The sequence below is a fragment of the Natrix helvetica genome, assembly GCF_964273705.1.
Source record: "Natrix helvetica genome assembly, chromosome: 2".
Taxonomy (NCBI): domain Eukaryota; kingdom Metazoa; phylum Chordata; class Lepidosauria; order Squamata; family Natricidae; genus Natrix; species Natrix helvetica.
Window position 1 is genome coordinate 66,234,041 of NC_138552.1, and position 23,451 is coordinate 66,257,491.

Sequence of the window (23,451 nt, forward strand, 5' to 3'; positions counted from 1 at the left end):
TTACATGGAATGATAGTCCCTTTGTGTAATGTTCTCTTTTTTTTAAAGCAGGTTCCTCCCCCCCCCCTACATTTTTTACTGGTTTTTTTAAAATTGTAATTTGAAAGATGGTTATACATTTCATAAAAGACCAAATATGCAGGAACAAAATGTGGTTAATCTGCTAAAGCAAGTAACACATTTTGCTACCTGAGATTAAAATCAGGATTATGCTTTTTGCCAATATAAAACTGTATTTGCACATTATGCTAAGCTTTGATGTGGTGTTTAGTTTGAGGCTCCAGAGTTCTGCAACCCCTTCAAATTGTACTTCATGCAAACTATGTAAAACCACCCATTCTCAAACTGATGACTGTAAGATTACAATATCAAACCTACTCCTGAGTAGACATTGTGCTGTAATTCTGCAGTCCAATTTGATTTTTAAATTTTCAGTTTTTTAAAAAAAGTTTTTATTTTTAGTCTCATACACACATTTACAAGTATGCATTCTCATAGTTATTATTCTTATCACATTTTAACACTTACAAACATTCATTTTTCCATATAAAAATTAAAATATATGATCGGGATTGCTTTGCTTACAATCCCATATACCTATTTTATTTGACTTTACTTTCTTCTTTCCTCCTCTCCTTTCCCTTTCTTTCTTCCCCTTTCTCTCCCCTACTTCTCTCTACCTCTTCCCCTTCATACCCACTTTCCTCCTCTTCCTATCCCTACCTATCTTCCTCTCCTTTCCTCTTCTTTCCCTCCCCTCGCTTCTCTCCTCTCCTCTCCTCTTCTTCTATTGTTGGGGTTGCCTATTTTCCTCTTCCATCTGGTGTATTTTTGGGATGGTATTCCAGCAAACCTAGGTCTGACTTTATATTTACCATTTTACATTCCCTTTTCCTCGTTATATTTTCCAATCTGTTTTTTTTTACCTGTGTCTCATTCTTTGAATATATATTTATGAATTAATATTTTACTACTTTTTGGCTTTGAGTACACCATGTCACAGAGCCCAGCTGTGCGCCGAAGCATGAAAGACTAGCACGCATTTTCCATCATATCAGTGCTTTGAAATTTAAGTGTTTTTTTTAAAACAATGCTCTTTAAATGGCACTGAAAATGGGAAAGGAATATCTGCATATTGCCTGTTTTTAAACTGGAGTCTTCATGTTAAAACCAGCCTGACAACATTCACATTGGCCTGTATGATGTAATGGTCAGAATGACTGGATGCTTAGGATTCAAGCCAGTTGTGAAGTTTGCTGGGTGAAAAAGCAAGCAGTCATTTTTTTCAGTCTAGCCTACACATAGTCCCTTGATTTACAACAGTTCAGTTAGTGAACATTCAAAGTTATGATGGCACTGAAAAAAAGTGACTTATGACCATTTTTCACACAACCATTGCAACATCCCCATGGTCACATGATCAAAATTCAGAAGCTTGCTAAGTGATTGGAATTTTTTACGGTTGCAATGTCCCATGGCCATGTGATCCACTTTTGCGAACTTTAAGCAAAGTCAATACAGAAGCCAGATTCACTTAACAACCGTGTTACTAACTTAACAACTGCAGTGATTCACTTGATAACTATGGTGAGAAAAGTCATAAAATGGAGAAAAACTCACTTAACAAATGTCTCAATTAGCAATAGAAATTTGGGCTCAATTGTGGTCGAAGGTAGAGGACTACCTATACTTCATGGGCTGTTGTAAGGATAAAACGATAGAAGAAGAACAGTTTTGTGCTTCTTGGAGAAAAGATGGGCCATAAATAAAGCCAATAAATTATAAAACACATGGAATATAAGTGCCCCTGGTAGATTAAAATTTGAGGATTGTATAATGTTTTAAACTGTCTATTCTACTAATCAATATAGGGATTTCTATTGAATAATTGCATCCTTATTTGGTAGTTTAAATGATTCATTTAATAGACAAGTTATGAGTTCAATTACAGAACAAATTTCTGTTTTTCTATCCATTGAATAGCAGTCCATTTAATAAATAATAATTTATCCGTAATGCTTTCAATTTCAGGTTAACAAAGATTATAAAGTAAATTAGTTGTATTCTTAAATTTGTCAGTGTTAAATCAATGAGTGGTTCATAATCACCTGATCCAAGAAATCATGTGAGAGTTTTAGCTGATTTTAGGAATGATTGAATTTGCCATGTATAAATTAGTTTAAAGAGATTAAATACAAATCTTTTTTTAAGTTAAAGAATAGGTAATTGTTAAAAGAATTGATAATCTTACTTTACAGATAGCTCTGTAGTTTAGGAACTGATACTATTCAACTCTTTAACACTTATTTGCACCTAGAATCAGATTCTTTGAAAAGGATATTTGTGTATGTATTTCTATAGGAATGCTAAAGATATAGTAAGGACTGATATTTATTTACATGGAAAAAACAGCTCCTAATACCTATTATGGGCAAATATATGCTTTGACTAAGGCTTTTTGCCCTCCTACTTAAAAGTTGGTTTTAGTATATATCAGGTGTTTTTTTTAAAAAAATCCTTAAATTGGATTTTTCCCTCCTCTCCATATTATTCAGAAATAGAAGTCAGTTTTTTGTTTTTACCTTGTATAAATTATTTTTGCATCGTGTGGTAGAATTACCACCCCCCCCCCAAAAAAAAAACCAGTGATTTGCTTCTATCCAGAATGTAGTTTCTTTCCTAAGAACCCAGGGTCGAATTGGGCTGCATGTGAACAGATCCATTGGCATTAAATTGAAATTACAGTCAACTAAATGTGCCTAGCATATTCTGAAGTGATTTCTTTGCAGTATTAACTGGTAGTTCTAAGCAGCAGGGACTTCTAGGTAGCAGTGAGATGCATTAAGCATTTTACACTGCATTGATTATATTATTGAATTGATAGTCACAAGCTTCATCCATTTTACTTGGCCATATTTTAATGTAAAGATAATAAAAACAATTCCCAGTCTCATTGTTTTGAAATTCCAAAAAAATACCTAGTGGTGATTAGGGGCTTTGACATTTTGTAGATGTCCAAAAGCTGCAGTGAGTGCATTGTTATGCAAAGTGAGTAGAAACAATTCTCTCCCTTTATACAGGGATACATACAGTACTCAAGGCTAGTTTAATTTGTTACATTATAGTTTTAATGATCTTTTTATTCAGATCAATGTGAAACCATAATGCCAATTTCTAACAAAGTCAAGATGATTCTAAAAATTGCAGAAAGGGATTTGACGCCCCTGAGCTTCAGACTGAAAGGATGGAGTAATTAGCACCATGGTTTGGTCATAAGTGTACACATACTCATTCCTAAGGATTATAATCCCAATTCAAAATGTCCTGCTTGGTTCTTTTCAAATAACAAAGAAAATGCCACAGGAGATTGGTTCATGGTTCATTTGTTCCTGTGTTTGTTTTCATATGGACTCTCCTCATTCAAGATATGTACAACACGAAACAAAATTCAGAATATAGGCGGTGAAGAAAAAGGCACATACTCTCTAATCATACAGGCTTACATCTGACTTTGTATTTTTACTAACTGTAGCCAGCTGATAAGACAATAAATTGCTGAGTAACTAGAAGCAAAGGAAAAGCAATTGCCATTAAAAGATAAAATATTACTTGAGCTTAAAAACTAGTGAAGATGTGAACATAACCAACTGGTTTTCTAATGTTCTTCTGGATGATCTTCACCATTTTCAAGGGTTCTTTTGTTGTTGTTATTTCTTATAATTCTTAGATTTTATTTAGATATTCTAAGTAAAACCAGGTCTGAACCTGCTTAGATTATTTTTTTAAGTTTTTCCAGCCAGATGTTGTTGGAAGATATGTCCTTCTGGGTCAAGTTCCAAGTGGAGAAAAGGACACTGGAAAAGGGAGGCTGCTTGGAAAGATGGTTTAATGGTGGACAGGATCATATGGCTTGAGCTCCTGAACAGAAAAGGGGGTTCACATGCTTCAAGATGTTGGATAAAGAAGAAAAGAGACAGAGATGCTGAAAGCCCCTGGTTTTGTAACCTCTCTGGACTTTGAACCTGAGCTTATATTCTGATTGGTTGTCAGATTCCCATGGGGCCATACAGGGGCAATTCTATGGGCTGTGTTTTGAGTCCAAGTTTAGTTGAGCATTGTTTCTTCCCAGGTGCCCTGTAGTGAGATGGGTAAAGGGCTAATATTATCATGCCTTAATCCCATCACCCTGGAGCTGAAGGGGGGAGATCTTTGTTCTGTAGAACAGACTGACTTAGACTTCAATCCAATAAAAACAAAACAAACAAACAAAACTTCTAATGGTCCATTGACAAAGGTGGGGGCTATTAAAAGTGAGATTATTTCCTGTTTAAAAATATGTTTCTCCATTTCTTATCCAGGGAAATATAATATTCCGCCTTTTCAATATTTCCTAGGATATTTCATTTTTCTAGGAGAGGGTTGGGTTTTAACTTCCTACAATGTTCAAATAATAGAATCATAAGGCTTGGTGGTCTTCTAGTCTAATCTCCTGCTCAAGGTAGAAATCCTCATACCCATTTCAGATTAATGTCCATTTTTTTCTTTTAAACCTCCAGAATGGAGCATCCACAACTCTGGGAGGCAAGCTGTTTCATCGCTCAATTGTTCTGACTACAAGGACATTCCACCTTATTTCCAGATTAGACTTCCTTCTGTTGAGTTTATAACCATTGCTTCTTTTCCTAGCCTCAGATGCTATGGAAAATAAATTGACTTCCTCTTCCTTGTGGCAGCCCTTCATATATTGGGAAACTGTTATCATGTGTCCCCTCATTCTTCACTTTATTAAGCTAAATGCACCTAGTTTCTTTGGCTGTTCTTCATAGGATTTAGTTTTCAGATCCCTTGTTGCTCTTCTCTGTACTCTTTCCACAGCCTCGGCCTCTTTTTCCTATTGTGATCAGAACTGGGCTCAATGTTCCAAATGGGGTCACACCAGTGTAGTACAGTGTAATACTACCACTTCCTGTGATTTTGTTGCTGTCCCTCTTTTGATGCAGCCTAGGACTGTGTTGACTTTTTTGGCAGCCGCTACACACTGCTGACTCCATTAGGACACCTAGATCTGTTGGGCCAGGTGCTGCTTATCCTGTACCTGTGCATCTGTTTTTTCCACCTTCCTATGTACAAGACTTTACTTTTCACACTAATGAACTGCATCTCGTTGGATGCGTATAATAAATATAATAATATTTGGACTAAATTCCCAGAATGTCTGTGAAGTCACCAAAAATTGACTTTTACTGAAAGGAGTGTTTGCTTTTCAAGCTTTGTCACATGACAAAATCATTTCTGTCATTATATCACCCTATAAGCATTCTGGGAGTACAATTCCCTGAAGGATAGTGAAAGACTTGGAATTCTGGGATTTCAACCTTGTAAAAAATAAAGAGTACCAGATTGGAAAAATATCCTTAGGAAGTGTCCTGAGAATAATGAACCAATGATGTGATAACATTAAAACAAGCATTCTGATTCTGTTCCATTGGTCATTATTGTTACGTGTATACAAGGTGCTATGCTGTCCAGCAATCCTCTATAGGCAGCGGCTTTCTATTTTGAAATAGAATCAATATGTGGGAAGCAATTGTGATAAAAGAGGCAGAGGGGTTGTTGACGTTTTACTGTATATAATTTCAAATGTCCTGTGCTTTGGATCCAACCATGAACAGGTATAACTGAACCCACTATATCTGTTGGCATCCATTAAAGAAATTGTGGCAGAAAACACAGATCTGAGCAGGCTGGGGAATTTGTGGGGGATGGTGGGGGAATCGAAATGGCAGCCACAGCCATGAAATTGAAGCTCTGCCCAATTTTTACATCTGTTGTGAGATTCCCTATAGACCCGTGATGGCGAACCTATGGCACGCGTGCTAGAAGTGGCGCACATAGCCCTCTCTGGGCATGCGTGCCGTCGCCAACTGCTCTTCTGGTTTAAAAAATAGGCCATTTGGGGGGGGGGGCTTTTGGGGGCTGTTTTTTTAACTGTTTTCCGGCTGTTTTCCGGCCTGAAAATGTCCTGAAATACAGCCTGAAAAATGTCCTGAAAATGGGTCCAAAAGGCCTGAAAAATGTCCTGAAAATTGTCCTGAAAATGGCCCCAAAAGGCCTGAAAAATGTCCTGAAAAGGTGCCTGAAAATGGCCCCAAAAGGACTGAAAAATATCCTGAAAAAGGCATGAAAAATATCCTGAAAATGTCCTGAAAAACAGCCTGAAAATGTCCCCAAAAGGCCTGAAAAAGGCCTAAAAACAGCCTGAAAATGGCCTAATAATGGCCTGCAAATGGCCCCAAAAAGGCCTGAAAAACAACTTGAAAATGGCCTAAAACGCCCCCAAAATGGCCCAAAAACACGCATGTACACACTGGCTAGCTTGTCTTCAGGTTTCCGGCACTCCGGCGCACACACATGCACATGCATTCAGGTTTGGGCACTTGGTGCCAAAAAGGTTCACCATCACTGCTATAGGCACACCAGGATCTGAGTGAGGGAGATTTTCCCATTGCCTGGTGTGTAGAACAAGAAGGAAGTTAGCAAAAATGGAAGAACCAATCATTTTCTCATCGCATACAAAATCATGTGCGGTGGATCAGAACACATTTAATTTTCATGCTAACTGAGTTTTCTGTCACTAATGAAGAGCTGTCCTTTTTCTACTGACTCAGGTTATCCACTGATTTCTATGAGGCTTACCTTCAAATGTCCATCGGATTGCACTTTAAATGCTTATTTTGAAGTCCTTAGGGAGTCACGTGTCACTTTGAATAATCTTTAATTCTCCATCTCAGCACAAAACAAATATAAAGCAGAATGGGTGGTTTACAGGGAAAAGACACCCACAGACGTTCCTTCTATGATGTCTGTCACAGCTTTATGCCTGCCATCCTCTGTATCTGGTTCCTGTTCACGTTGAGCTTGACTGTGCCAGCCATTGTAGGAAGTTAGCATCCACCCCTCTCCTAGAAGAATGAAACATTCTACGAAATATTAAAAAGTCAGAATATTATATTTCCCTGGATGAGAAATGAAAAAACATGTTTTTTTGGGGCAGGAAGCAAACTCACTCTTAATAGCCCCCACCCTCCTCAATAGCCCACAGCAGTTGTCCGCACTTGAGATAAAGAGATAGCTAGATCTATTCAAAAGCAAATGCCCTTACCCAAGATCCAACAAAGGTAGGATTAGCCCTCTACCCATCTAGCAATAGAACTCACCACATGGCACCTGGGAAGATTGCATCACCCAACAAGGCTCAACCAAGCTTGGGACTCTAACCACAAACTACAAAATTACCCCTCCATGGCCCCATGAGAGTCTGGCAACCAATCAGAATACAAACTCAAATTCAAAAGCTCAGAGAGGGCATAAAACCCAAGCACTCTCAGCATCTCTGCCCTTTTTGCCCAGGACCTCAAACCATGTGATCCTGTCCACCATTAAACCATCTTTCCAAGCAGTCTCCATGTTTCCAGTGTCTTTTTCCCCTCTTGGAACTGAACCCAGATGGACATTTATTCCAACAGCATGAAGGTTTTTTTTTTTTTTGGACAACCTTACAGCAGTTTGTTTTTTCCCATCATTTTGATCTCATCATTTTATTCATTTTTCATTTCTCAGTTAGTGCCCCCTCCCCAAAATATAATCTATCAGATCAAAGATCAGACAAGGATGACTAAGCAGTTAACTCCCACTGGCTGATGGTAGGACAGGAAAAATTCATTTATTTTTAAACTTTGGACAATTTGCCATGATTTCACCTTTCAAAATACTTTTTTGGCCTGGATGATTGAACTTTCATTCATTCATTTATTTTATTATTTTCATTTGTTGGATAACCTTCCTGAAAAAAATAATTGCATGTTTGCTATTGAAGAGACTTAATAAAGCTTTGGTCAGCAACTTGAATTCCTAAGAGGTCCTAAGAAATTAAATCTTGGTAGCGATACTGATGCCGTCCTCAATGAAGACACAGAATTGTGTGTGCAATAACATCTAAGGTTAGGTTGACTGTTACTATTTTTCTAGGAAGACTTTGTCCTAAAAAGCAAATCTATGTTGTTTTATAAAACAACAGGTAGCGATACTGTAAATAGAGCAGAACTATTAATGGATTTTTGACAAATGCAGAGGGAACAAGCTAAGAAGTTAAGCTTGGCGTGAAAGGAAAACTTTAAAATGATCCTAAGCATTATCTGTGAAATATCAGATTGCATGTCTACTTGGGCTTGTATTTTGTTTATGAAAGAAAATACATAGTAATCTTTTATATTGATCTTAAGAAAGAATGAAAAATTAAGAATAGCCTTAATTTTAACTGTGGTAAAAAGACCAAGAGATTTAGACAAGAATTTATTCTCTTCCTTAATTATATGTATACTTGCAGGGATATATATTGCAGGAAGCTGGACAAGAAGATGATGTTTGATTTCAAAATTAGAGAAAAAGTATTATTCTATACTATGCTGATGAACTACCCTGAAAATGCAAATAATCTGCAAGTTATGGAATGTAGTTCTTACAGAAAAATTGGTCTGTACTAAAATGCTTAAGATGGGTGGGAAATCCACAGGCAATGGATGTCATGCTGGTCCAGCATCTATTTTGTGCCCCCTTGTTAAATCGGGTGAATGAAGACACACTCAGGCTTGAGAGTAACAAACAGCTCTTTATTAACAGAAGTCAACTATGTACAATCCAGCGAAGGTTCAGTCTGACAGCAGCCCTTTTATAGGGAGCTGTCAGACCCTTCGACCAATCAGATTGAATCTCTGTTCCCGCTGGAACAGAGAACCTTGGTGTAAACCAGTGGTTCCCAAACTTTTTCAGTCCACCACCCCCTTGGTGTTAAAAACTGATCCTCAGTGCCCCCCACCCAGTGGTGGAATTCAATTTTTTTACTACCGGTTCTGTGGGCATGGCTTGGTGGGCGTGGCTGGCGGGGTCATGTGACTGGGCGGTTTGCACGACAGAAGGAAGATAGTAACAGTAAAATTCAAAACTGTAACAATTGCACATTTATTTAAAATCCAATTTAAAAACCTTTTTAGTTAATGTTAATAGGATCCAAATTGGAATGGAAGAAAATAGTTTTGTGCGTGCGTGAGTGTGTATATGTGTGTGTGTGTGTGTGTGTTTGAGTGAACGAGGGGTCCGGTAAGGGAACTGCGCCTATTTAGAAAAGGTAAATTATTGCAAACATGATCAGTCGAAGATAAGTATGGGGACAGGTTGGGCAGTAGAGAGAAAGTGATAAAAGAGTGGGAGAGAGGAAGAGAGGAAGAAAAAAGAGGGAAGAGAGACAGAAAGAGACAGAGAAGGAGAGAGAAAGTGACAGAAGAGTGGGAAAGAAGGAGAGACAAAGAGAGACGAAGAGAAAGAGGGTGAGAGAGACAGAAAGAGACAAAGAGGAGAGAGAAGGGAGAAGGAAAGAGAAAGTGACAGAAGAATGGAAAAGGAGTGAGAAAGAGAAGAGAGACAAAGAGAAAGAGGATGAGAGAGACAGAGAGAGAAGAGAGGAAGAGGAAAGAGTAAGAGAGAACATCTCATTTCAACCCTGAGGTGCAAATATTCTCTTTGATTCTCTCTCTCTCTCTCTCTCTCTCTCTCTCTCTCTCTCTCTCTCTCTCTCTCTCTCTCTCTCTCACGTGATATTGATAACTCATTGGGATTTTCAAACCCCCACCCCCATCCCTTCTGGGCTTTTATGTGTTAATTGAGGCACGGATGCTGGAGAAGAAGGGAAGCTGGCTGCTTTCACACAATACAGTTTACAGTGGGGCAAAAAAGTATTTAGTCAGCCACCAATTGTGCAAGTTCTCCCACTTAAAAAGATGGGAGAGGCCTGTAATTGGCATCATAGGTAGACCTCAACTATGAGAGACAAAATGTAAAAAAAAACCCCAAACAATCACATTGACTGATTTGGAAAGAATTTATTTGCAAATTATGGTGGAAAATAAGTATTTGGTCAATATCAAAAGTTCATCTCAATACTTTGTTATATATCCTTTGTTGGCAATGACAGAGGTCAAACGTTTCCTGTAAGTCTTCACAAGGTTGGCACACACTGTTGCTGGTATGTTGGCCCATTCCTCCATGCAGATTCTCCTCTAGAGCAGTGATGTTTTGGGGCTGTCGCTGGGCAACATGGACTTTCAACTCCCTCCAAAGGTTTTCTATGGGGTTGAGATCTGAAGACTGGCTAGGCCAATCCAGGACCTTGAAATGCTTCTTACAAAGCCACTCCTTCATTGCCCGGGCAGTATGTTTGGGATCATTGTCATGTTGAAAGACCCAGCCACGTTTCATCTTCAATGCTCTTGCTGATGGAAGGAGGTTTGCACTCAAAATCTCATGATACATGGCCCCATTCATTCTGTCCTGTACACGGATCAGTCGTCCTGGTCCCTTTGCAGAGAAACAGCCCCAAAGTATGATGTTGCCACCCCCATGCTTCACAGTAGGCATGGTGTTCTTTGGATGCAACTCAGCATTCTCTCTCTTCCAAACACGACGAGTTGTGTTTCTACTAAAGTTCTATTTTGGTTTCATCTGACCATATGACATTCTCCCAATCCTCTTCTGGATCATCCAAATGCTCTCTAGCAAACTTCAGACAGGCCTGGACATGTACTGGCTTAAGCAAGGGGACACGTCTGGCACTGCAGGATCTGAGTCCCTGGCGGCGTAGTGTGTTACTGATGGTAGCCTTTGTTACATTGGTCCCAGCTCTCTGCAGGTCATTCACTAGGTCCCCCCGTGTGGTCCTGGGATTTTTGCTCACCGTTCTTGTGATCATTTTGACCCCACGGGGTGAGATCTTGCGTGGAGCCCCAGATCAAGGGAGATTATCAGTGGTCTTGTATGTCTTCCATTTTCTAATTATTGCTCCCACAGTTGATTTGTTCACACCAAGCTGATTGCCTATTGCAGATTCATTCTTCCCAGCCTGGTGCAGGTCTACAATTTTGTTTCTGGTGTCCTTCAATAGCTCTTTAGTCTTCACCATAGTGGAGTTTGGAGTGTGACTGTTTGAGGTTGTGGACAGGTGTCTTTTATACTGATAACAAGTTCAAACAGGTGCCATTGATACAGGTAATGAGTGCAGGACAGAGGAGCCTCTTAAAGAAGAAGGTACACGTCTGTGAGAGCCAGAAATCTTGCTTTTTTGTAGGTGACCAAATACTTATTTTATACCATAATTTGCAAATAATTTTTTTCCAAATCAGCCAATGTGATTGATTGGGTTTTGTTTTTTTTACATTTTGTCTCTCATAGTTGAGGTCTACCTATGATGCCAATTACAGGCCTCTCTCATCTTTTTAAGTGGGAGAACCTGCACAATTGGTGGCTGACTAAATACTTTTTTGCCCCACTGTATCTCAGAGGCTGAATTAATCACACGGGTCAGAAAGACAGGGAACTTCCTTTCAGCGAGTTTCGGTCAATCGCTCCCTCCCCCCCACCCAACAAGGCATATTTAGCCCTCTTAAACTTGTGCGAAGGCAGCTGTGGGCAATGTTCCCTCTAAAATAGTTATTCCAGGAAGCCCGAGCCACCTCAAGTCCTCAACCCAGTCACTTTGCTGCCCTGCTGCACCTCAAGACTCCTGTTTAGCTGGAGGGGGTTTCAATTGCGATTGTGTGGCCGCTCTGCACACTGCAGTCCGTGTCTGGCAAACGACACTGCGTGGCAGTTGGAAACTGCTGCACGGTGTCTACTTTCCACGTGCCAACTTGGGGGGCGGGCAATTGAAGCGGGGTGTGCCCCTCTCCTGGGAGGAAGGCGGTGATTGGAGAGGAGGGTGGTGACGCTCTCTGCAGCCAACACAATCTTTTTTTCTTCGCCCTCTTAGTGCCCCCCTGCTGCCCCCCTTACCTCTTAGTGCCCCCCTGCCACCCCCCTTGCCTCTTACTGCTCCCTAAGTCATCCCACCGCCCCCCTTGTGAACCACTGGTGTAAACCATTACCAATGTTTCTGGTATCTAATACCCCTCCCCTCTTAGATGGGCTCAACCGACTTGTGATGTACTCACGCAGGTAGGCGGGCTTTCTGGTGACTCACCCAGACCTGCACAGTTCAGTTGGTGGGTGTTCTTCAGTCAGGTCAGATGGACCTGTTGTCTCCACGGCTTCGCCTGGTGGAAGCTCCTGGAACTTCTCACAGGCCGTGTTTGGAGTTTCTGGAGCCAGTTCGCTTGGAACTCACTGTGGGCCTGCAACACTTACAGATAAGTGCCCCGGTACCTTCGGGATTGAGTTGTCTGTGGAAGGAGTGAATTCGTGCTCCTTTTGTGTAGGGCTTTGGCTAACTGGTGCAGGAATTACCTCTGGTTGCCTAAGACTGGAGTTGGAGATGTGGCCACGGAGTTGGTCAACATGCCCTCTCCAATTTTGACCGTCCTCAAGCTCTAATAGGTAGCTCTAATAGGTAAGAGAGAGGTCCGGTGATGCCTATTACTGTGGCAGGAATCCAAAGAGTTCCCCTAGCGTAGTTATGTTCGTAAACTTGATTCCCTACGCTAAAGTTTCATATTTTGCCGGTCGAATCTGGGGGCGATGCGTCAGAGTAGTTTGGGTGTAGCCGGTCTAAGTGGGAACTTAGTCAGTGACCCATTAGAAGCTCGTAAGGGCTTCTACCAGTGGCAGCACTTGGCGTGATGGCTGCCACTGGTATGAGGAGGAATTGATCAACCCATGTTTGCCAATCTCCCGGGCCCATCCAGGATAGGGCTTCTTTTGCAGATCTCACCATTCTCTCCGCCTGACCATTGGAAGCCGGATGGAATAGAGAGACCAGGGCATGTCTGATTTTCTGTGCTACTAAATAGGTCTCAAATTGCATGGCTGTAAATTGGGGCCCGTTGTCAGAGACCAAGACATCGGGTAGCCGTGAGTGGAGAAAAGTCTCCGTAGTGCCTTGATGAACGCATCTGCTGTGGTAGAGGTCATGAGGACTACTTCTAGCTATTTTGAATAAGCTAGAACTCCACAACTACCATAAGGTCTGGCCATGAACAGGGCCAGCAAAATCTATGTGCACCCTAGACCATGGTGCTTGAGGTCGCTCCCACTCCTTAGTGGGCAGCTCTGGGGGAACTGGTCTGGACTCCTGGCATGGTGTGCAGGTAGCCACCCATTCTTCCATCTCCCTGTCCATGTTAGGCCACCACACGTAACTCCTGGCCAAAGATTTCATCCTGACAATTCCAGAATGCCCTACATGCAAGGCCTCTAATACTGCAATGCGCAGTTTGGGTGGAACAACGACCCGGTCCCCCCACAGTAAACAACTATTTATTACTGACAGTTCATCACGTTTGCAGTAAAACATTTTAAATTCAGACCCCACAGGCCCCTTGGGCCACCCCCTCCACACCCAGTTCAAAACCTGTTGGAATGTAGAATCTTTAGCTGAGTGGCGGGCGACGTCACAAGACAAGACAGGACCAGCCTCAAGACAGTCAATGAGGAGGACTGGTGTCTCAGGGGTAGGGTCTGCAAGCAGTTCAGGCAGTGGGCATCGACTCAAGGCGTCGGCATGCCCAAGGTAGAGCCAGGTCGATGGACGAGGTGATAACTGTAGGCCGCGAGGAAGATTGTCCATCTGGTCATTCACGGCGACAAAGAAGCAGGAGTAGGCTGGTCCCCAGCCAGCAAACCCAGCAATGGTTTGTGGTCCGTGATGAGTTCAAAGTCATGGCCATAGATATACTTGTGGAACCGTTTCACGCCAGCAACTGCAGCCAGAGCCTCACAGTCTAGTTGGCTGTAGTTCCACTCAGCAGCAGACAATGTTCATGAGTAGTAGGTGATGGGTGCCTCGGTTCCATTGGGCATGTGGTGACTAAGGACGGCTCCGACGCCAAATGGGGAAGCGTTGCACGTTAGGACAAGTGGCAGGGTCTGGCTATATTGGACCAAAATCATGTCCGCTGACAGCAATTTCTTTGCGGCTGCTTCAGCTCTGCCCCAGGACCACTTGGCATGTTTGCTGAGAAGCTGATGCAAAGGCTCAGCAACCGTGGCTTTCTAGACCGGTGCCAAAGATGTCCTCAAACTCCTTCAGGAATTCCTCAGTGCTTTCGTCTCGTATGGCGTTGATTCCGGTCACTTCTAGGCTCAGGGCTTTGAACCAGTCAAGCCCCAGGAGGCTCTGCAGGTCTCCATTGACTACTATAGCTGGCCACAGAAGGTCTTAAACCTCACCCCGAAGGTATCCTGGCCCACGATGGGGACTCGGTTTCCCTGGTAGTCGCGAAGGCAAATGTCTGGAACTCATAGTTGATGCTTTTTAAGGCTAGAAATAGCCTGTTTGACCTCTGCCCAAGACATTATGGACAAGGATGACCCCGTGTCGATCTCCATGTTGCATGGAGAGCCCTCAATGAGGACTGTGACTTTCAGCTTTTTTGGCCACTTTGTGTGGACTTGGCCTATGTAGGTGTGGTAGGTGACTCTGGTGTCACCTTCTATTTGCCGGGGTGGCGGCTGCCATGCCCCTTGGTTGGGCCTCTGCTGGCGGTTAAGTATGCTTCTGGGTTTCCAGGTTGTAGCGGGGCAATAGTTTCTGCAGACCTTGGTGATGTGCACTTTGCGTTTGCAACATTGACAGATGGCATCGCGGAAACGACAATGTGTTCTGAGGTGATTTCCTCCGCAACCGGCGCAAGGCGGGAAACACGGTTCAAACTTTTGCACCGGCTTGGTGCGGTCATTGCGCATGCGTTAGCTGTCATCTTCGCTCCCCGAGCTGTCAGGCTGTGTAGCCTTGCGATACACACCTGCGCTCTTCCGCGCGCTCTTGGACTATTTTGGCGCTGCAGGGTTTCCATTGATTTAAGTGAAGACTCAGTAGCCCTGGCTTCATCTAGGGCAATTTGGAGAGTAAGATTAGTTTTTGCTAATAACCTCCTCTGCAGGCCAATATCCCTAACACCACATATGGTGCGGTCAAGTAGTAGTTCATCAAGATCTCTAAATTCACAGTACGCTGCAGCCTTTTTGAGCGCCGCAACATATAGTTGATGAATTCCCCTTCTTTTTGGTTACGGATGTTGAATTCATGCCTCCGGATGTATTTAGACTGTCTGGGAGCGTAGTGTGTCCTCAGCATCTGTTGTAGAACCGACCAAGCAACCGATTGGAGTGGCGTTGGCTTGGACAAGTTCTTCACCATCTCAAAGACCTCTGGTCCGCAGTAGCTCAGGAATATGTTCTTTTTCCAGCCTTCAGAAAGGCCCATGAGGTCGTTGGCTTCGAGAAAGCAATCGAACCTCATCATGTATGATTCCAAGTGCTCGGTAGCTGGGTTGTACAGAGTCAGTGGGGTGTGCATTGTCATCTTGTGTTCCTGACCGCGTTTGAATTTGCCGCTCAAAGATGGCTGCTCGATGCTGCGCCACGCTCCGGGCTGGATTGACTTGCTGGATTGGCTCTTTTTGTCTGCCTAGTTGCCTTCCAATCCCATCCTCATTGCCAGTGTTAAATCGGGTGAATGAAGGCACACTCAGGCTTGAGAGTAATAAACAGCTCTTTATTAATAGAAATCAACTATGTACAATCCAGCGAAGGTTCAGTCTGACAGCAGTCCTTTTATAGGGAGCTGTCAGACCCTTCGACCAATCAGATTGAATCTCTGGTGTAAACCATTACCAATGTTTCTGGTATCTAACACCCCCAAAAACATAACTGCACTTTTCTGATAATGAAATGTGCTATCTTTTTTCATGAAAGTGCAAAACTTTCCACCAACTCCAATAAAATGGGGCTGAAAATACTCAGTTCCATTTCCAAGAGATCTTTTCTGAAATTTGACTTCAGTTTATTATATTCATCTCCTGACATTTTTTATTCATTCAAACCTCAGCTGCTTTGAAAAATGTATATTAACAGTTCAATTTTACTTTGGTATTTATAATGAATAATAGCGATAATAATTAAAAATGTGAAATTCTTGATTGATATTTGAGATCTGCCAAATTGCTGAAATTAGAACTCCTGCTCTATGTTAAATTTTGCTTTACCCGATAAGTTTCTTTTTCATCATAACGAGTAGGTACCTGCATTAAAAACTGCAAATTATAAATGCCTTTTCTGCAGAAATTCACCACTTATGATTAGAGTTAATGGTGAATAGAAGGAGGCAGCTAACTTTGTCAAATGGGATTATAGCTTTTACAATTGAATTATTGGATAAAGTAACATTGCTGCGCATATTGAAATTTAACTGTTTTTTAAAACAAGAATGCTTTATCTTGTAGAGGTTGTCCTTCATATGAGAAAGGACATTCCAGTATGTATTCTCTTTTCTATGACCAGTGGTGGATTAAGGCTCACTGGTGCCCTAAGCACTGACAATTCTTAATGCCCCTTTCTGTACAAATCTTCATTGTTTTTTTCTTTCTTTCTCAACTTTGTAGTGCCCCCTTGGGCCTAGTGCCCTAAGCACGTGCTTAGTCTGCTTAATGGTTAATACACCACTGCATATCACCAACTATTCCGGTCACATGTTTGGACAAGCAGCAAAACAACGGAGTGATGTAACTGAATGCGCCAGGTTTTTCAAAGTCCAGGTTTTTGGGGTGGGTGGGTAAAGGAATGTTCTTTAGAGACTGCTTAGAAGTAAAGGGATTTGTCCTCTTTTGTAAACCAGACTCAAAAATAAAAAGTGATTTGGAGCACATGTGAATGCATGTACCACTTCAAATCAGTGCCCTCCAAATTTGGATTGCTGGATAGCCATAAAGTACAGTACAGGTAGTCCTCAAGTAACGAACACAATTGAGCCCAAAATTTATGTTACTAAGTGAAACATTTGTTAAGTGAGTTTTGTCCCATTTTACAACTTTTCTTGACGCATTTGTTAAGTAAATCAAAGCTTTTCCCCCAAATGCCATCACTCTGCTAAACAAATAATTCCCTCAACACTGACTGCCAAAATATTCATTAAATCAGCATTACTATTAATCTTCTCATTGTTCCTGTCACCCATATCCTCCCAGTTATGACTGTATGACTGTAACTTTCTTACTTGTATCCTTACTATTTATATTGATTATTTCCTAGTATGATTTGATTGCTTATTTGTATCCTATGACTATCATTGAGTGTTGTACCTTATAATTCTTGACAAATGTATCTTTTCTTTTTATGTACACTGAGAGCATATGCACCAAAGACAAATTCCTTGTGTGTTCAATAAAGAATTCTATCTATATCTATTAAAAACACTAGTTAAGTGAGTTTTGTCCCATTTTACAACTTTTCTTGCTGCAGTTGTTAAGTGACTCATTGCATTTGTTAAGTTGGTAACATGGTTGTTAAGCGAATCTGGCTTCCCTGTTGACTTTGCTTGTCAGAAGGTTGCAAAAGGGGACCATGAGACCCCAGAACACTGCGACCGTCATAAATATGAACCAGTTGCCAAGCATCTGAATTTTGATCATGTGTCCATGGGGATGCTGCATCGGCTGTATGTGTGAAAAAGGTCGTAAGTCACTTTCTTCGGTGCCGTTGTAACTTTGAACGGCCACTAAATGAACTGCTGTAAGTTGAGGTCTTTCTATAATTAGTTGCACAAATACATTTACAAAATCGATGATGAAAGCTAAAATTATATCCATTAGAAAAAAATAACTTTTGACTACTAATTTGCCCCAGGTAGTATGTGTTCTAGGAGCTATCAGATGCCTAACAGATAACCGTCTTTCTGTGGCCTCTTCAGTCAAGTGACCGGGGTCAAGAAAGACAAACAAGTTGCTTTTTTGAATGTTTGTCACATTGTTCAGATCTTTGCTCTTGCAAAACCTTTATTTTTACTTTTTCCACATCACATGTTGTACTTTTACCTCACAGTGTCCTCCTTTTGTTTAGTCAGCTAGTCATTTATCTCTCTAACCAGCTTATAAGAGATAAATTCAGTATTTTATTTTCCGGTAAATAAATGATATGATGATGTTTTTAGTCCGTTTCTTTCCAGTCACCAACCCTGTACAAAGAATCATCTAATGCCATTTGCCTTTGATATTTTTGTTTAATCCTGGAAGTATTCTGGAAGTGGTTAACGGGAATATAAAACATAAATGTTCTTTCAGTGCTAGTACAGCAATTTTGCTAATTTAAAAGAGTTTGACTAACTCTGGAGATCTGACACCAAATTAAAATTCCAACACTCCCTTTTTTCTTCATTAATGTCTTTTAAAAACCTCATTAAGAAGATTTAATGATTACAGAATATTATCTTCCTTTATTAAAGATGTCTTATAATTTATTTTTATTTTTCGTCCTTTGAGAGATCTATTTTACTAAGATACAAGTTTAAGAAGATGGCTTCCCTAAAGCTTGAACATCTAGAACAGGGGTCCCCAAATCCTTTATTCAGCAACCCTCAAATATTTATTGTAGTAAATGAGAAAAACTTTGGGTTTTTTGATATTGACCACTTTGGAGAACCCTACTCTCATGTTTTGGAATAGACATGGATCTGGAGTTTTCCATATTCTAGATCTCTTCTCACTTTTACCTTTAAAAAGAATAATGAGTTATTTTACTTTCATAGAACATAGAGCAGGGGTGGCGAACACGCGGCTCGCGAGCCGCATGCGGCTCCCGGCCAAAATAAATGAGGCTCTTTGCCTCTTATCATTATTTAGTATACTGTGGCTCGGATCGCGCGCTCCCTTTCGGAAGCTGGGGAGGTCCTTTGCAGGCAGCTAGAATGGGCCGCCTGCAAAGGACTTCCCCAGACTTGCTTTGAGGAGCACGGGGCGACTGAGGCTAGTTGTGAAGCCCCAAAGCCCCCACCGCCACCGGAAGAACTGCTGCCTCCTCCTCCTCCTCTAACAGGCAGCACTGCCGGATTTGCCGCCCGGCGCTGCGGCTGAGATGAAGCCGCCAAAGCTCCAGCCGGCATCTCCGCGCGTGGCAGCGGCGCCTTCCCTCCGCTCGGAGCAGCTGAGCTCAGTCAGCGCTGGGTTACCCCTGCCCCCTCCTCCTCCTCCGCCGTGCTTTTGAGGAGCCATGAGGCTGCAGGAGCCAGTAGGAAGGCGGGGGGGGGAGCAGGGGAAAAAAAGCCTCATGGCTCCTCAAAAGCACGGAGGAGGGGGAGGGGGCAGAGGTAACCTAGCGCTGAGCTCAGGAGCAAATCTGGTGATTCTGTTGGAGGAGGAGGAGGAGGTAGCAGCAGTTATTCTGGTGGCAACTCGTACTCGTCGGCATCTTCAGCAGAAGCCCAGCCCACAATGAAGAAAGCAAAGATGGAGCAGATCCACGCAGATGACGTCGCTGCAACATGACTGGAGGAGGAATTCTGGGAGTTGAAGTCCACAAGTGTTAAAGCTGTCAGGTTTGAAGACCCCTGGGGGTTTTTTCCCCTAAAGGGTTAGGGGTGCAAGGGTCTTGTAACTTGACAGCTTTAAGAGTTGCGTGCTTCAAATGCCAGAGTTTCTGAGCTAACATTTTGGTTGCTAAGCAGGAGCGTTGTTAAGTGATACTGATATTATATAACACTTTGAATTAAGCGGGTCCCTTGAAGAAACATAACTTTGAGTTTCAAATAATACTGATTTCGTTGTTGTCTTAGGTGACATCTGTGAAAAAAATTCGGGTGCTCAGGCATGAAAATGTGCCGCTCAAACACTATACTTTTCTGCTCACATCGAAAAAAAATTAGAGGGAACATTGCTTCCGGGTCTGTTTTGGCAGGTCACTGCGTGGTGTGGCTCTCTGACTCTCACAGTTTAAAATTTTGGCTCTTTTTGTCGAACTTGTTCGCCACCCCTGACATAGAGCCTCGGTGGCGCAGTGGTTAGAGTGCAGTACTGCAGGCTACTTCTGTTGACTGCTGGCTGCCTGCAATTTAACAGTTCAAATCCCACCAGGCTCAAGTTTGACTCAGCCTTCTATCCTTCCGAGATGGGTAAAATGAGGACCTAGATTGTTGGGGCAATAAGTGGATTCTGTAAACCGCTTAGAGAGGGCTGTAAAGAGATATATAAGTCTAAGTGCTATTGCTAAATAGCCTAGAACAGTGATGGTGAACCTATTGGCACGCGTGCCACAGGTGGCATGCGGAGCCATTTGTCAGCGCGCGCGAGGCGCCATCGCTGGCCTGGAAAATTATTAGAAAATATGAAGAGGAGGGGCCATTTATCCAGAGACTGGGGAAAGGGGCTCTCAGCTTGTTAAGCTTCTGGCAATAACTCCAGTTGTGCCTCTTGTATTAGCTATGTGAATCCTCTTGCCTTTTCCCCATGTCACAGCAGAGTGAATAAATATTCATAATATATTTTCAAAATTCCAGACATGATCACACGTTTCCTAACTCTAGGCTTCTCTGCATTATTATTATTTTTTTGGTAACATTTTCCATCATGCAAAAATCATTTTGTAATAGACAGACATGCATGTATGTCATAGGGCAGTGATGGCGAACCTTTTTTGGCTCGCATGCCACAAGTGGGGGGAGCGCGGGGGGGGTCGTGTGCGGGCATGCCGCACCCATAATGCAATGTGCGATCCCCAAGTGCGCATGCGCGGACAGCGCCCCCCATTTTTACATGCTTTTTTTGCCCTCCCCAGGCTCCAGAGGCTTTATAGGAGCCTGGGGAGGGCAAAAAGAGCCTCCCCTGCCCCATGCCCCCCCGAGGCCCTCCGGAGGCTTCAGGGACCATTCAGAGGCTTCCCTGAAGCCTTCGGAACGCTTAAAACGACCCTCCGAGCAACCCAGAAGTCATTTCCGGTTTGCTCGGAGGGTGGTTTTAAGCGTTCCAAAGGCTTCAGGAAAGCCTCCGGACAGTCCCTGAAGCTTCCGGGGGGGCGGAGGGGGCTCTTTCCACCCTCCCCAGGCTCCTATAAAGCCTCTGGAGCCTGGGGAAGGCGAAAAATAGCTTTTAAAAAGGTGAACTCAGCTGGCCAGTGCGCGCATGTGTGCTGGACAGCTGACAGGGCAGCGCCTCGTGTGCCCTGACAAATGGCTCCGCGTGCCACTTGTGGCACACGTGCCATAGGTTCGCCATCACTGTCATAGGGCAAAAGAGGAGGCTTATCAGGCAGCTGCATAGGACATAAAAATTGCAGATGCTAATTTATGCAGCCTTTCTTAGACTGCTGCAGGTGCTAACTTGGGCTGCAAAAATGCCAACAACTTCAGAAAATACCATATCTTCCTTGCCAACAGTGGCGATTTGGATGTTTGAGATCTGGATGTTTGTGTAGATCCATGATGGCACAAACCTATGGCACAAACCTATGTGCCCAAAGTGCCACATGAAACCATGTCGCACAGCACGCAAGGCCTTGTCTGTTTGTCTTCCGGGTTTCTGGTCCACATGATCAGCTGTCCTTCGTGTGTGAGGCATTGCCGAAAACTGGTGTGTGCATGCGCGCAAGCCAGCTGATTGTTGGGTACACATGTGCACCGGAACCCGGAGGCTTGGCTTTTCTGATCCCTTTGCATGCGCGGCATTGCTGAAAACCAGTCTGCCCATGTGCGCTGTCCACTGATCGTCGGGCATACATGTGCGCTAGAAACTGGAAGTTCGGCTTTTGTGTAGCGTGGCTCCGGCGAGTGTGCGTGCGTGCAACGTTTCCGTGCAACCTTTTCGGCACTTGGTGCCAAAAAGGTTTGCCATCACTGGTGTAGATGAACAACTCCAGAGCTTCTGTTCTCCCTTCTTGTAGTACTTTACCTAAAAGTGGACTTAGATCAGACAGCCTTTCCTTTTGAGGGTGAAATAACGAATAATGCCCCTTTGCAAATAGAAAGCTCACTTTTACAAAGGCATATGTGGGGCAATATCAAGAAATTACAAGCTTCCAAAATAGGTAATAAGTCCTTGATTTGGGATGGGTTCCTGCCAGTTCTAACCTCTTCTATAGAAGAGGTTTCACAAATCTAGAGTGCCGTTTAGAACCGGTTTCAGCTCCCTCCCTCCTCCCGTCCGCACATCATCAAGATGAAGAGCGAGAGGAGGAATTCTGGGAGTTGAAGTCCCCAAGTCTTAAAGCTGTCAAGTTTGACCACCCCTGGGTTTTTTTTCTAAAGGGTTAGGGGTGCAAGGGTCTTGTAACTTGACAGCTTTAAGACTTGCACACTTCAATGCCAGAGTTCCTGAGCCAACATGACTGGAGGAGGAATTCTGGGAGTTGAAGTCCCCAAGTCTTAAAGCTGTCAAGTTTGAATACCCCTGGGTTTTTTTTTTCTAAAGGGGTAGGGGTGCAAGGGTCTTGTAACTTGTCAGCTTTAAGACTTGCACACTTCAAATGCCAGAGTTTCTGAGCCAACATTTTGGTTGCTAAGCAAGAGCGTTATTAAGTGAGTTTCACCACATTTTACAAGTTGGCCATGCCCACCCAGTCACATGGCTGGCATGCCACTCCCACCCATTCACATGGCCGGCAAACCACTCCCACAAAGCAGGCCACATCTACAGAAGCGGTTCTAAAAAATTTTGAAATCCACCACTGCCTTGATTGCACAGGAAACTCTGGTCTTGGCATATTTTGAGTTGCCAGGTATCTGAACCAGCAAAGGGAGAACTTGGCCAATTGGAAAGGAAGATAAAAGCTAAGGGTTTAATTTTCTTGGCCTCCATAACAAGAATACTGTAAATTGAAAAGTTGCGAAAGAAAGAAAAGAAAAAAAGAAAGAAAGAAAGAAAGAAAGAAAGAAAGAAAGAAAGAAAGACCTACATGTACATGACATTATTTTTTCCAGCATCAGAAAGACTTGTTTTTCAATCACAGTATTTTCTCAAAACATCTTTATTTTCAAGAACTTATGCTAGTGAGAATACAGAACTGACAACATGTTTTCCAAATTTCACCATAGAAACGAATCATGTGATCTACAGACCACAGCAATTGTAGATTTGAAGAGGCTGGATTGAAGCTGATCACTGGGATTGGAAAATAGATTTCTAGACTGAGTCTGTTGACAGACAAGAAAAAGAAGCAGGCAATTTACAAGGTCACAATACACAAGAGTTTGAATGACTACTGTTGGGAAAGCAATTCAAATTTTTAAAAAGAGACATTCAAAAAGTCAGACAAGATTTGATTTGATGGCTCTGCCTGCCAGAGAGAGGATACAAGGACAAAAGCGGAGGAAGACATTTCGTCCTTTTGCCAAAGGTCTGATAACCATAGACATACTGAAATCCAGCTGTTGTGTTTTATTTTATTTGCACAGCGATCTTGGTATTACAATAGGAAACTATTTTCCAAAGAATATTTTCCATAGCTGTTTTTGTTTTTTAAATTTGTTTTTTTGACAAAGCTGGAAGTTAAACAAACCACATTACACCTTAACATATACATTTAGCTATGGTGGTTTGTAAAATCATTAATTATGGCTAAGCACAATGATGAATTTAATCATCTGGTTTTTTTTAAAGAAGCTCTGCTTAAACTAACTTTGGTTAATATTGCGGCATTCCAAGGTGTCCA

The 23,451-nt window shown here is 42.5% G+C and overlaps 1 long non-coding RNA gene across 1 annotated transcript in view; it reads left to right on the plus strand.

The window, feature by feature from the left end:
• The window catches only part of LOC309388391, a 42,008-nt gene that overhangs the window by 854 nt on the left and 17,703 nt on the right, over positions 1-23,451 (plus strand). The gene's annotated exons all lie outside the window — the stretch shown is intronic.